This window comes from Danio rerio, chromosome 3, assembly GCF_052040795.2.
Source record: "Danio rerio strain M-AB ecotype USA chromosome 3, GRCz13ab, whole genome shotgun sequence".
Taxonomy (NCBI): domain Eukaryota; kingdom Metazoa; phylum Chordata; class Actinopteri; order Cypriniformes; family Danionidae; genus Danio; species Danio rerio.
In genome coordinates, this window is record NC_141023.1 from 53,049,427 (window position 1) to 53,064,986 (window position 15,560).

Genomic DNA, 15,560 nt, shown 5'->3' on the forward strand with positions numbered 1-15,560 from the left:
AATCTATGTCTCTGACTGAGTTTGCATTACTGTGATTTGACCTCTCTGCTGGCTGAGATAAGCTCATTTTCAACGTCCAATTCAGAATGTAATAAAACCAGATCCAGCTATAAAATGCATCATTCTTTTTTGTTTTAGACAACATTTCATGCACTGTTAAACATGTTAAAGCAAGTTGCAAGTGAAAATCTATGTCTCTGACTGAGTTTGCATTACTGTGATTTGACATCTCTGCTGGCTGAGATAAGCTCATTTTCAACGTCCAATTCAGAATGTAATAAAACCAGATCCAGCCATAAAATGCATCATTCTTTTTTGTTTTAGACAACATTTCATGCACTGTTAAACATGTTAAAGCAAGTTGCAAGTGAAAATCTATGTCTCTGACTGAGTTTGCATTACTGTGATTTGACCTCTCTGCTGGCTGAGATAAGCTCATTTTCAACGTCCAATTCAGAATGTAATAAAACCAGATCCAGCTATAAAATGCATCATTCTTTTTTGTTTTAGACAACATTTCATGCACTGTTAAACATGTTAAAGCAAGTTGCAAGTGAAAATCTATGTCTCTGATTGAGTTTGCATTACTGTGATTTGACCTCTCTGCTGGCTGAGATAAGCTCATTTTCAACGTCCAATTCAGAATGTAATAAAACCAGATCCAGCCATAAAATGCATCATTCTTTTTTGTTTTAGACAACATTTCATGCACTGTTAAACATGTTAAAGCAAGTTGCAAGTGAAAATCTATGTCTCTGACTGAGTTTGCATTACTGTGATTTGACCTCTCTGCTGGCTGAGATAAGCTCATTTTCAACGTCCAATTCAGAATGTAATAAAACCAGATCCAGCTATAAAATGCAGCATTCTTTTTTGTTTTAGACAACATTTCATGCACTGTTAAACATGTTAAAGCAAGTTGCAAGTGAAAATCTATGTCTCTGACTGAGTTTGCATTACTGTGATTTGACCTCTCTGCTGGCTGAGATAAGCTCATTTTCAACGTCCAATTCAGAATGTAATAAAACCAGATCCAGCCATAAAATGCATCATTCTTTTTTGTTTTAGACAACATTTCATGCACTGTTAAACATGTTAAAGCAAGTTGCAAGTGAAAATCTATGTCTCTGACTGAGTTTGCATTACTGTGATTTGACCTCTCTGCTGGCTGAGATAAGCTCATTTTCAACGTCCAATTCAGAATGTAATAAAACCAGATCCAGCTATAAAATGCATCATTCTTTTTTGTTTTAGACAACATTTCATGCACTGTTAAACATGTTAAAGCAAGTTGCAAGTGAAAATCTATGTCTCTGACTGAGTTTGCATTACTGTGATTTGACCTCTCTGCTGGCTGAGATAAGCTCATTTTCAACGTCCAATTCAGAATGTAATAAAACCAGATCCAGCCATAAAATGCATCATTCTTTTTTGTTTTAGACAACATTTCATGCACTGTTAAACATGTTAAAGCAAGTTGCAAGTGAAAATCTATGTCTCTGACTGAGTTTGCATTACTGTGATTTGACATCTCTGCTGGCTGAGATAAGCTCATTTTCAACGTCCAATTCAGAATGTAATAAAACCAGATCCAGCCATAAAATGCATCATTCTTTTTTGTTTTAGACAACATTTCATGCACTGTTAAACATGTTAAAGCAAGTTGCAAGTGAAAATCTATGTCTCTGACTGAGTTTGCATTACTGTGATTTGACCTGTCTGCTGGCTGAGATAAGCTCATTTTCAACGTCCAATTCAGAATGTAATAAAACCAGATCCAGCCATAAAATGCATCATTCTTTTTTGTTTTAGACAACATTTCATGCACTGTTAAACATGTTAAAGCAAGTTGCAAGTGAAAATCTATGTCTCTGACTGAGTTTGCATTACTGTGATTTGACCTCTCTGCTGGCTGAGATAAGCTCATTTTCAACGTCCAATTCAGAATGTAATAAAACCAGATCCAGCCATAAAATGCATCATTCTTTTTTGTTTTAGACAACATTTCATGCACTGTTAAACATGTTAAAGCAAGTTGCAAGTGAAAATCTATGTCTCTGACTGAGTTTGCATTACTGTGATTTGACATCTCTGCTGGCTGAGATAAGCTCATTTTCAACGTCCAATTCAGAATGTAATAAAACCAGATCCAGCCATAAAATGCATCATTCTTTTTTGTTTTAGACAACATTTCATGCACTGTTAAACATGTTAAAGCAAGTTGCAAGTGAAAAGCTATGTCTCTGACTGAGTTTGCATTACTGTGATTTGACCTCTCTGCTGGCTGAGATAAGCTCATTTTCAACGTCCAATTCAGAATGTAATAAAACCAGATCCAGCCATAAAATACATCATTCTTTTTTGTTTTAGACAACATTTCATGCACTGTTAAACATGTTAAAGCAAGTTGCAAGTGAAAATCTATGTCTCTGACTGAGTTTGCATTACTGTGATTTGACCTCTCTGCTGGCTGAGATAAGCTCATTTTCAACGTCCAATTCAGAATGTAATAAAACCAGATCCAGCTATAAAATGCATCATTCTTTTTTGTTTTAGACAACATTTCATGCACTGTTAAACATGTTAAAGCAAGTTGCAAGTGAAAATCTATGTCTCTGACTGAGTTTGCATTACTGTGATTTGACATCTCTGCTGGCTGAGATAAGCTCATTTTCAACGTCCAATTCAGAATGTAATAAAACCAGATCCAGCCATAAAATGCATCATTCTTTTTTGTTTTAGACAACATTTCATGCACTGTTAAACATGTTAAAGCAAGTTGCAAGTGAAAATCTATGTCTCTGACTGAGTTTGCATTACTGTGATTTGACCTCTCTGCTGGCTGAGATAAGCTCATTTTCAACGTCCAATTCAGAATGTAATAAAACCAGATCCAGCTATAAAATGCATCATTCTTTTTTGTTTTAGACAACATTTCATGCACTGTTAAACATGTTAAAGCAAGTTGCAAGTGAAAATCTATGTCTCTGACTGAGTTTGCATTACTGTGATTTGACCTCTCTGCTGGCTGAGATAAGCTCATTTTCAACGTCCAATTCAGAATGTAATAAAACCAGATCCAGCTATAAAATGCATCATTCTTTTTTGTTTTAGACAACATTTCATGCACTGTTAAACATGTTAAAGCAAGTTGCAAATGAAAATCTATGTCTCTGACTGAGTTTGCATTACTGTGATTTGACATCTCTGCTGGCTGAGATAAGCTCATTTTCAACGTCCAATTCAGAATGTAATAAAACCAGATCCAGCTATAAAATGCATCATTCTTTTTTGTTTTAGACAACATTTCATGCACTGTTAAACATGTTAAAGCAAGTTGCAAGTGAAAATCTATGTCTCTGACTGAGTTTGCATTACTGTGATTTGACATCTCTGCTGGCTGAGATAAGCTCATTTTCAACGTCCAATTCAGAATGTAATAAAACCAGATCCAGCCATAAAATGCATCATTCTTTTTTGTTTTAGACAACATTTCATGCACTGTTAAACATGTAAAAGCAAGTTGCAAGTGAAAATCTATGTCTCTGACTGAGTTTGCATTACTGTGATTTGACCTCTCTGCTGGCTGAGATAAGCTCATTTTCAACGTCCAATTCAGAAAGTGATAAAAACAGATCCAGGCATAAAATGCATCATTCTTTTTTGTTTTAGACAACATTTCATGCACTGTTAAACATGTTAAAGCAAGTTGCAAGAGAAAATCTATGTCCCTGACTGAGTTTGCATTACTGTGATTTGACCTCTCTGCTGGCTGAGATAAGCTCATTTTCAACGTCCAATTCAGAAAGTGATAAAAACAGATCCAGCCATAAAATGGATCATTCTTTTTTGTTTTAGACAACATTTCATGCACTGTTAAACATGTTAAAGCAAGTTGCAAGTGAAAATCTATGTCTCTGACTGAGTTTGCATTACTGTGATTTGACCTCTCTGCTGGCTGAGATAAGCTCATTTTCAACGTCCATTTCAGAATGTGATAAAACCAGATCCAGCCATAAAATGCATCATTCTTTTTTGTTTTAGACAACATTTCATGCACTGTTAAACATGTTAAAGCAAGTTGCAAGTGAAAATCTATGTCTCTGACTGAGTTTGCATTACTGTGATTTGACCTATCTGCTGGCTGAGATAAGCTCATTTTCAACGTCCAATTCAGAAAGTGATAAAAACAGATCCAGCCATAAAATGCATCATTCTTTTTTGTTTTAGACAACATTTCATGCACTGTTAAACATGTTAAAGCAAGTTGCAAGTGAAAATCTATGTCTCTGACTGAGTTTGCATTACTGTGATTTGACCTCTCTGCTGGCTGAGATAAACTCATTTTCAACGTCCAATTCAGAATGTAATAAAACCAGATCCAGCCATAAAATGCATCATTCTTTTTTGTTTTAGACAACATTTCATGCACTGTTAAACATGTTAAAGCAAGTTGCAAGTGAAAATCTAAGTCTCTGACTGAGTTTGCATTACTGTGATTTGACCTCTCTGCTGGCTGAGATAAGCTCATTTTCAACGTCCAATTCAGAATGTATTAAAACCAGATCCAGCCATAAAATGCATCATTCTTTTTTGTTTTAGACAACATTTCATGCACTGTTAAACATGTTAAAGCAAGTTGCAAGTGAAAATCTATGTCTCTGACTGAGTTTGCATTACTGTGATTTGACCTCTCTGCTGGCTGAGATAAGCTCATTTTCAACGTCCAATTCAGAATGTAATAAAACCAGATGCAGCTATAAAATGCATCATTCTTTTTTGTTTTAGACAACATTTCATGCACTGTTAAACATGTTAAAGCAAGTTGCAAGTGAAAATCTATGTCTCTGACTGAGTTTGCATTACTGTGATTTGACCTCTCTGCTGGCTGAGATAAGCTCATTTTCAACGTCCAATTCAGAATGTAATAAAACCAGATCCAGCTATAAAATGCATCATTCTTTTTTGTTTTAGACAACATTTCATGCACTGTTAAACATGTTAAAGCAAGTTGCAAGTGAAAATCTATGTCTCTGACTGAGTTTGCATTACTGTGATTTGACCTCTCTGCTGGCTGAGATAAGCTCATTTTCAACGTCCAATTCAGAAAGTGATAAAAACAGATCCAGCCATAAAATGCATCATTCTTTTTTGTTTTAGACAACATTTCATGCACTGTTAAACATGTTAAAGCAAGTTGCAAGTGAAAATCTATGTCTCTGACTGAGTTTGCATTACTGTGATTTGACCTCTCTGCTGGCTGAGATAAGCTCATTTTCAACGTCCAATTCAGAATGTAATAAAACCAGATCCAGCTATAAAATGCATCATTCTTTTTTGTTTTAGACAACATTTCATGCACTGTTAAACATGTTAAAGCAAGTTGCAAGTGAAAATCTATGTCTCTGATTGAGTTTGCATTACTGTGATTTGACCTCTCTGCTGGCTGAGATAAGCTCATTTTCAACGTCCAATTCAGAATGTAATAAAACCAGATCCAGCCATAAAATGCATCATTCTTTTTTGTTTTAGACAACATTTCATGCACTGTTAAACATGTTAAAGCAAGTTGCAAGTGAAAATCTATGTCTCTGACTGAGTTTGCATTACTGTGATTTGACCTCTCTGCTGGCTGAGATAAGCTCATTTTCAACGTCCAATTCAGAATGTAATAAAACCAGATCCAGCCATAAAATGCATCATTCTTTTTTGTTTTAGACAACATTTCATGCACTGTTAAACATGTTAAAGCAAGTTGCAAGTGAAAATCTATGTCTCTGACTGAGTTTGCATTACTGTGATTTGACATCTCTGCTGGCTGAGATAAGCTCATTTTCAACGTCCAATTCAGAATGTAATAAAACCAGATCCAGCCATAAAATGCATCATTCTTTTTTGTTTTAGACAACATTTCATGCACTGTTAAACATGTTAAAGCAAGTTGCAAGTGAAAAGCTATGTCTCTGACTGAGTTTGCATTACTGTGATTTGACCTCTCTGCTGGCTGAGATAAGCTCATTTTCAACGTCCAATTCAGAATGTAATAAAACCAGATCCAGACATAAAATGCATCATTCTTTTTTGTTTTAGACAACATTTCATGCACTGTTAAACATGTTAAAGCAAGTTGCAAGTGAAATTCTATGTCTCTGACTGAGTTTGCATTACTGTGATTTGACCTCTCTGCTGGCTGAGATAAGCTCATTTTCAACGTCCAATTCAGAATGTAATAAAACCAGATCCAGCTATAAAATGCATCATTCTTTTTTGTTTTAGACAACATTTCATGCACTGTTAAACATGTTAAAGCAAGTTGCAAATGAAAATCTATGTCTCTGACTGAGTTTGCATTACTGTGATTTGACCTCTCTGCTGGCTGAGATAAGCTCATTTTCAACGTCCAATTCAGAATGTAATAAAACCAGATCCAGCCATAAAATGCATCATTCTTTTTTGTTTTAGACAACATTTCATGCACTGTTAAACATGTTAAGCAAGTTGCAAGTGAAAATCTATGTCTCTGACTGAGTTTGCATTACTGTGATTTGACATCTCTGCTGGCTGAGATAAGCTCATTTTCAACGTCCAATTCAGAATGTAATAAAACCAGATCCAGCCATAAAATGCATCATTCTTTTTTGTTTTAGACAACATTTCATGCACTGTTAAACATGTTAAAGCAAGTTGCAAGTGAAAATCTATGTCTCTGACTGAGTTTGCATTACTGTGATTTGACATCTCTGCTGGCTGAGATAAGCTCATTTTCAACGTCCAATTCAGAATGTAATAAAACCAGATCCAGCCATAAAATGCATCATTCTTTTTTGTTTTAGACAACATTTCATGCACTGTTAAACATGTTAAAGCAAGTTGCAAGTGAAAATCTATGTCTCTGACTGAGTTTGCATTACTGTGATTTGACCTCTCTGCTGGCTGAGATAAGCTCATTTTCAACGTCCAATTCAGAATGTAATAAAACCAGATCCAGCTATAAAATGCATCATTCTTTTTTGTTTTAGACAACATTTCATGCACTGTTAAACATGTTAAAGCAAGTTGCAAGTGAAAATCTATGTCTCTGACTGAGTTTGCATTACTGTGATTTGACATCTCTGCTGGCTGAGATAAGCTCATTTTCAACGTCCAATTCAGAATGTAATAAAACCAGATCCAGCCATAAAATGCATCATTCTTTTTTGTTTTAGACAACATTTCATGCACTGTTAAACATGTTAAAGCAAGTTGCAAGTGAAAATCTATGTCTCTGACTGGGTTTGCATTACTGTGATTTGACCTCTCTGCTGGCTGAGATAAGCTCATTTTCAACGTCCAATTCAGAATGTAATAAAACCAGATCCAGCCATAAAATGCATCATTCTTTTTTGTTTTAGACAACATTTCATGCACTGTTAAACATGTTAAAGCAAGTTGCAAGTGAAAATCTATGTCTCTGACTGAGTTTGCATTACTGTGATTTGACATCTCTGCTGGCTGAGATAAGCTCATTTTCAACGTCCAATTCAGAATGTAATAAAACCAGATCCAGCCATAAAATGCATCATTCTTTTTTGTTTTAGACAACATTTCATGCACTGTTAAACATGTTAAAGCAAGTTGCAAGTGAAAATCTATGTCTCTGACTGAGTTTGCATTACTGTGATTTGACCTCTCTGCTGGCTGAGATAAGCTCATTTTCAACGTCCAATTCAGAATGTAATAAAACCAGATCCAGCCATAAAATGCATCATTCTTTTTTGTTTTAGACAACATTTCATGCACTGTTAAACATGTTAAAGCAAGTTGCAAGTGAAAATCTATGTCTCTGACTGAGTTTGCATTACTGTGATTTGACCTCTCTGCTGGCTGAGATAAGCTCATTTTCAACGTCCAATTCAGAATGTAATAAAACCAGATCCAGCCATAAAATGCATCATTCTTTTTTGTTTTAGACAACATTTCATGCACTGTTAAACATGTTAAAGCAAGTTGCAAGTGAAAATCTATGTCTCTGACTGAGTTTGCATTACTGTGATTTGACATCTCTGCTGGCTGAGATAAGCTCATTTTCAACGTCCAATTCAGAATGTAATAAAACCAGATCCAGCCATAAAATGCATCATTCTTTTTTGTTTTAGACAACATTTCATGCACTGTTAAACATGTTAAAGCAAGTTGCAAGTGAAAAGCTATGTCTCTGACTGAGTTTGCATTACTGTGATTTGACCTCTCTGCTGGCTGAGATAAGCTCATTTTCAACGTCCAATTCAGAATGTAATAAAACCAGATCCAGCCATAAAATACATCATTCTTTTTTGTTTTAGACAACATTTCATGCACTGTTAAACATGTTAAAGCAAGTTGCAAGTGAAAATCTATGTCTCTGACTGAGTTTGCATTACTGTGATTTGACCTCTCTGCTGGCTGAGATAAGCTCATTTTCAACGTCCAATTCAGAATGTAATAAAACCAGATCCAGCTATAAAATGCATCATTCTTTTTTGTTTTAGACAACATTTCATGCACTGTTAAACATGTTAAAGCAAGTTGCAAATGAAAATCTATGTCTCTGACTGAGTTTGCATTACTGTGATTTGACCTCTCTGCTGGCTGAGATAAGCTCATTTTCAACGTCCAATTCAGAATGTAATAAAACCAGATCCAGCTATAAAATGCATCATTCTTTTTTGTTTTAGACAACATTTCATGCACTGGTAAACATGTTAAAGCAAGTTGCAAGTGAAAATCTATGTCTCTGACTGAGTTTGCATTACTGTGATTTGACATCTCTGCTGGCTGAGATAAGCTCATTTTCAACGTCCAATTCAGAATGTAATAAAACCAGATCCAGCCATAAAATGCATCATTCTTTTTTGTTTTAGACAACATTTCATGCACTGTTAAACATGTAAAAGCAAGTTGCAAGTGAAAATCTATGTCTCTGACTGAGTTTGCATTACTGTGATTTGACCTCTCTGCTGGCTGAGATAAGCTCATTTTCAACGTCCAATTCAGAATGTAATAAAACCAGATCCAGACATAAAATGCATCATTCTTTTTTGTTTTAGACAACATTTCATGCACTGGTAAACATGTTAAAGCAAGTTGCAAGTGAAAATCTATGTCTCTGACTGAGTTTGCATTACTGTGATTTGACCTCTCTGCTGGCTGAGATAAGCTCATTTTCAACGTCCAATTCAGAATGTAATAAAACCAGATCCAGCTATAAAATGCATCATTCTTTTTTGTTTTAGACAACATTTCATGCACTGTTAAACATGTTAAAGCAAGTTGCAAGTGAAAATCTATGTCTCTGACTGAGTTTGCATTACTGTGATTTGACATCTCTGCTGGCTGAGATAAGCTCATTTTCAACGTCCAATTCAGAATGTAATAAAACCAGATCCAGCCATAAAATGCATCATTCTTTTTTGTTTTAGACAACATTTCATGCACTGTTAAACATGTTAAAGCAAGTTGCAAGTGAAAATCTATGTCTCTGACTGAGTTTGCATTACTGTGATTTGACCTCTCTGCTGGCTGAGATAAGCTCATTTTCAACGTCCAATTCAGAATGTAATAAAACCAGATCCAGCTATAAAATGCATCATTCTTTTTTGTTTTAGACAACATTTCATGCACTGGTAAACATGTTAAAGCAAGTTGCAAGTGAAAATCTATGTCTCTGACTGAGTTTGCATTACTGTGATTTGACATCTCTGCTGGCTGAGATAAGCTCATTTTCAACGTCCAATTCAGAATGTAATAAAACCAGATCCAGCCATAAAATGCATCATTCTTTTTTGTTTTAGACAACATTTCATGCACTGTTAAACATGTAAAAGCAAGTTGCAAGTGAAAATCTATGTCTCTGACTGAGTTTGCATTACTGTGATTTGACCTCTCTGCTGGCTGAGATAAGCTCATTTTCAACGTCCAATTCAGAATGTAATAAAACCAGATCCAGACATAAAATGCATCATTCTTTTTTGTTTTAGACAACATTTCATGCACTGGTAAACATGTTAAAGCAAGTTGCAAGTGAAAATCTATGTCTCTGACTGAGTTTGCATTACTGTGATTTGACCTCTCTGCTGGCTGAGATAAGCTCATTTTCAACGTCCAATTCAGAATGTAATAAAACCAGATCCAGCTATAAAATGCATCATTCTTTTTTGTTTTAGACAACATTTCATGCACTGTTAAACATGTTAAAGCAAGTTGCAAGTGAAAATCTATGTCTCTGACTGAGTTTGCATTACTGTGATTTGACATCTCTGCTGGCTGAGATAAGCTCATTTTCAACGTCCAATTCAGAATGTAATAAAACCAGATCCAGCCATAAAATGCATCATTCTTTTTTGTTTTAGACAACATTTCATGCACTGTTAAACATGTTAAAGCAAGTTGCAAGTGAAAATCTATGTCTCTGACTGAGTTTGCATTACTGTGATTTGACCTCTCTGCTGGCTGAGATAAGCTCATTTTCAACGTCCAATTCAGAATGTAATAAAACCAGATCCAGCTATAAAATGCATCATTCTTTTTTGTTTTAGACAACATTTCATGCACTGTTAAACATGTTAAAGCAAGTTGCAAGTGAAAATCTATGTCTCTGACTGAGTTTGCATTACTGTGATTTGACCTCTCTGCTGGCTGAGATAAGCTCATTTTCAACGTCCAATTCAGAATGTAATAAAACCAGATCCAGCTATAAAATGCATCATTCTTTTTTGTTTTAGACAACATTTCATGCACTGTTAAACATGTTAAAGCAAGTTGCAAATGAAAATCTATGTCTCTGACTGAGTTTGCATTACTGTGATTTGACATCTCTGCTGGCTGAGATAAGCTCATTTTCAACGTCCAATTCAGAATGTAATAAAACCAGATCCAGCTATAAAATGCATCATTCTTTTTTGTTTTAGACAACATTTCATGCACTGTTAAACATGTTAAAGCAAGTTGCAAGTGAAAATCTATGTCTCTGACTGAGTTTGCATTACTGTGATTTGACATCTCTGCTGGCTGAGATAAGCTCATTTTCAACGTCCAATTCAGAATGTAATAAAACCAGATCCAGCCATAAAATGCATCATTCTTTTTTGTTTTAGACAACATTTCATGCACTGTTAAACATGTAAAAGCAAGTTGCAAGTGAAAATCTATGTCTCTGACTGAGTTTGCATTACTGTGATTTGACCTCTCTGCTGGCTGAGATAAGCTCATTTTCAACGTCCAATTCAGAAAGTGATAAAAACAGATCCAGGCATAAAATGCATCATTCTTTTTTGTTTTAGACAACATTTCATGCACTGTTAAACATGTTAAAGCAAGTTGCAAGAGAAAATCTATGTCCCTGACTGAGTTTGCATTACTGTGATTTGACCTCTCTGCTGGCTGAGATAAGCTCATTTTCAACGTCCAATTCAGAAAGTGATAAAAACAGATCCAGCCATAAAATGGATCATTCTTTTTTGTTTTAGACAACATTTCATGCACTGTTAAACATGTTAAAGCAAGTTGCAAGTGAAAATCTATGTCTCTGACTGAGTTTGCATTACTGTGATTTGACCTCTCTGCTGGCTGAGATAAGCTCATTTTCAACGTCCATTTCAGAATGTGATAAAACCAGATCCAGCCATAAAATGCATCATTCTTTTTTGTTTTAGACAACATTTCATGCACTGTTAAACATGTTAAAGCAAGTTGCAAGTGAAAATCTATGTCTCTGACTGAGTTTGCATTACTGTGATTTGACCTATCTGCTGGCTGAGATAAGCTCATTTTCAACGTCCAATTCAGAAAGTGATAAAAACAGATCCAGCCATAAAATGCATCATTCTTTTTTGTTTTAGACAACATTTCATGCACTGTTAAACATGTTAAAGCAAGTTGCAAGTGAAAATCTATGTCTCTGACTGAGTTTGCATTACTGTGATTTGACCTCTCTGCTGGCTGAGATAAACTCATTTTCAACGTCCAATTCAGAATGTAATAAAACCAGATCCAGCCATAAAATGCATCATTCTTTTTTGTTTTAGACAACATTTCATGCACTGTTAAACATGTTAAAGCAAGTTGCAAGTGAAAATCTAAGTCTCTGACTGAGTTTGCATTACTGTGATTTGACCTCTCTGCTGGCTGAGATAAGCTCATTTTCAACGTCCAATTCAGAATGTAATAAAACCAGATCCAGCTATAAAATGCATCATTCTTTTTTGTTTTAGACAACATTTCATGCACTGTTAAACATGTTAAAGCAAGTTGCAAGTGAAAATCTATGTCTCTGACTGAGTTTGCATTACTGTGATTTGACCTCTCTGCTGGCTGAGATAAGCTCATTTTCAACGTCCAATTCAGAAAGTGATAAAAACAGATCCAGCCATAAAATGCATCATTCTTTTTTGTTTTAGACAACATTTCATGCACTGTTAAACATGTTAAAGCAAGTTGCAAGTGAAAATCTATGTCTCTGACTGAGTTTGCATTACTGTGATTTGACCTCTCTGCTGGCTGAGATAAGCTCATTTTCAACGTCCAATTCAGAATGTAATAAAACCAGATCCAGCTATAAAATGCATCATTCTTTTTTGTTTTAGACAACATTTCATGCACTGTTAAACATGTTAAAGCAAGTTGCAAGTGAAAATCTATGTCTCTGATTGAGTTTGCATTACTGTGATTTGACCTCTCTGCTGGCTGAGATAAGCTCATTTTCAACGTCCAATTCAGAATGTAATAAAACCAGATCCAGCTATAAAATGCATCATTCTTTTTTGTTTTAGACAACATTTCATGCACTGTTAAACATGTTAAAGCAAGTTGCAAGTGAAAATCTATGTCTCTGACTGAGTTTGCATTACTGTGATTTGACCTCTCTGCTGGCTGAGATAAGCTCATTTTCAACGTCCAATTCAGAATGTAATAAAACCAGATCCAGCCATAAAATGCATCATTCTTTTTTGTTTTAGACAACATTTCATGCACTGTTAAACATGTTAAAGCAAGTTGCAAGTGAAAATCTATGTCTCTGACTGAGTTTGCATTACTGTGATTTGACCTCTCTGCTGGCTGAGATAAGCTCATTTTCAACGTCCAATTCAGAATGTAATAAAACCAGATCCAGCCATAAAATGCATCATTCTTTTTTGTTTTAGACAACATTTCATGCACTGTTAAACATGTTAAAGCAAGTTGCAAGTGAAAATCTATGTCTCTGACTGAGTTTGCATTACTGTGATTTGACATCTCTGCTGGCTGAGATAAGCTCATTTTCAACGTCCAATTCAGAATGTAATAAAACCAGATCCAGCCATAAAATGCATCATTCTTTTTTGTTTTAGACAACATTTCATGCACTGTTAAACATGTTAAAGCAAGTTGCAAGTGAAAAGCTATGTCTCTGACTGAGTTTGCATTACTGTGATTTGACCTCTCTGCTGGCTGAGATAAGCTCATTTTCAACGTCCAATTCAGAATGTAATAAAACCAGATCCAGACATAAAATGCATCATTCTTTTTTGTTTTAGACAACATTTCATGCACTGTTAAACATGTTAAAGCAAGTTGCAAGTGAAATTCTATGTCTCTGACTGAGTTTGCATTACTGTGATTTGACCTCTCTGCTGGCTGAGATAAGCTCATTTTCAACGTCCAATTCAGAATGTAATAAAACCAGATCCAGCTATAAAATGCATCATTCTTTTTTGTTTTAGACAACATTTCATGCACTGTTAAACATGTTAAAGCAAGTTGCAAATGAAAATCTATGTCTCTGACTGAGTTTGCATTACTGTGATTTGACCTCTCTGCTGGCTGAGATAAGCTCATTTTCAACGTCCAATTCAGAATGTAATAAAACCAGATCCAGCCATAAAATGCATCATTCTTTTTTGTTTTAGACAACATTTCATGCACTGTTAAACATGTTAAGCAAGTTGCAAGTGAAAATCTATGTCTCTGACTGAGTTTGCATTACTGTGATTTGACATCTCTGCTGGCTGAGATAAGCTCATTTTCAACGTCCAATTCAGAATGTAATAAAACCAGATCCAGCCATAAAATGCATCATTCTTTTTTGTTTTAGACAACATTTCATGCACTGTTAAACATGTTAAAGCAAGTTGCAAGTGAAAATCTATGTCTCTGACTGAGTTTGCATTACTGTGATTTGACATCTCTGCTGGCTGAGATAAGCTCATTTTCAACGTCCAATTCAGAATGTAATAAAACCAGATCCAGCCATAAAATGCATCATTCTTTTTTGTTTTAGACAACATTTCATGCACTGTTAAACATGTTAAAGCAAGTTGCAAGTGAAAATCTATGTCTCTGACTGAGTTTGCATTACTGTGATTTGACCTCTCTGCTGGCTGAGATAAGCTCATTTTCAACGTCCAATTCAGAATGTAATAAAACCAGATCCAGCTATAAAATGCATCATTCTTTTTTGTTTTAGACAACATTTCATGCACTGTTAAACATGTTAAAGCAAGTTGCAAGTGAAAATCTATGTCTCTGACTGAGTTTGCATTACTGTGATTTGACATCTCTGCTGGCTGAGATAAGCTCATTTTCAACGTCCAATTCAGAATGTAATAAAACCAGATCCAGCCATAAAATGCATCATTCTTTTTTGTTTTAGACAACATTTCATGCACTGTTAAACATGTTAAAGCAAGTTGCAAGTGAAAATCTATGTCTCTGACTGGGTTTGCATTACTGTGATTTGACCTCTCTGCTGGCTGAGATAAGCTCATTTTCAACGTCCAATTCAGAATGTAATAAAACCAGATCCAGCCATAAAATGCATCATTCTTTTTTGTTTTAGACAACATTTCATGCACTGTTAAACATGTTAAAGCAAGTTGCAAGTGAAAATCTATGTCTCTGACTGAGTTTGCATTACTGTGATTTGACATCTCTGCTGGCTGAGATAAGCTCATTTTCAACGTCCAATTCAGAATGTAATAAAACCAGATCCAGCCATAAAATGCATCATTCTTTTTTGTTTTAGACAACATTTCATGCACTGTTAAACATGTTAAAGCAAGTTGCAAGTGAAAATCTATGTCTCTGACTGAGTTTGCATTACTGTGATTTGACCTCTCTGCTGGCTGAGATAAGCTCATTTTCAACGTCCAATTCAGAATGTAATAAAACCAGATCCAGCCATAAAATGCATCATTCTTTTTTGTTTTAGACAACATTTCATGCACTGTTAAACATGTTAAAGCAAGTTGCAAGTGAAAATCTATGTCTCTGACTGAGTTTGCATTACTGTGATTTGACCTCTCTGCTGGCTGAGATAAGCTCATTTTCAACGTCCAATTCAGAATGTAATAAAACCAGATCCAGCCATAAAATGCATCATTCTTTTTTGTTTTAGACAACATTTCATGCACTGTTAAACATGTTAAAGCAAGTTGCAAGTGAAAATCTATGTCTCTGACTGAGTTTGCATTACTGTGATTTGACATCTCTGCTGGCTGAGATAAGCTCATTTTCAACGTCCAATTCAGAATGTAATAAAACCAGATCCAGCCATAAAATGCATCATT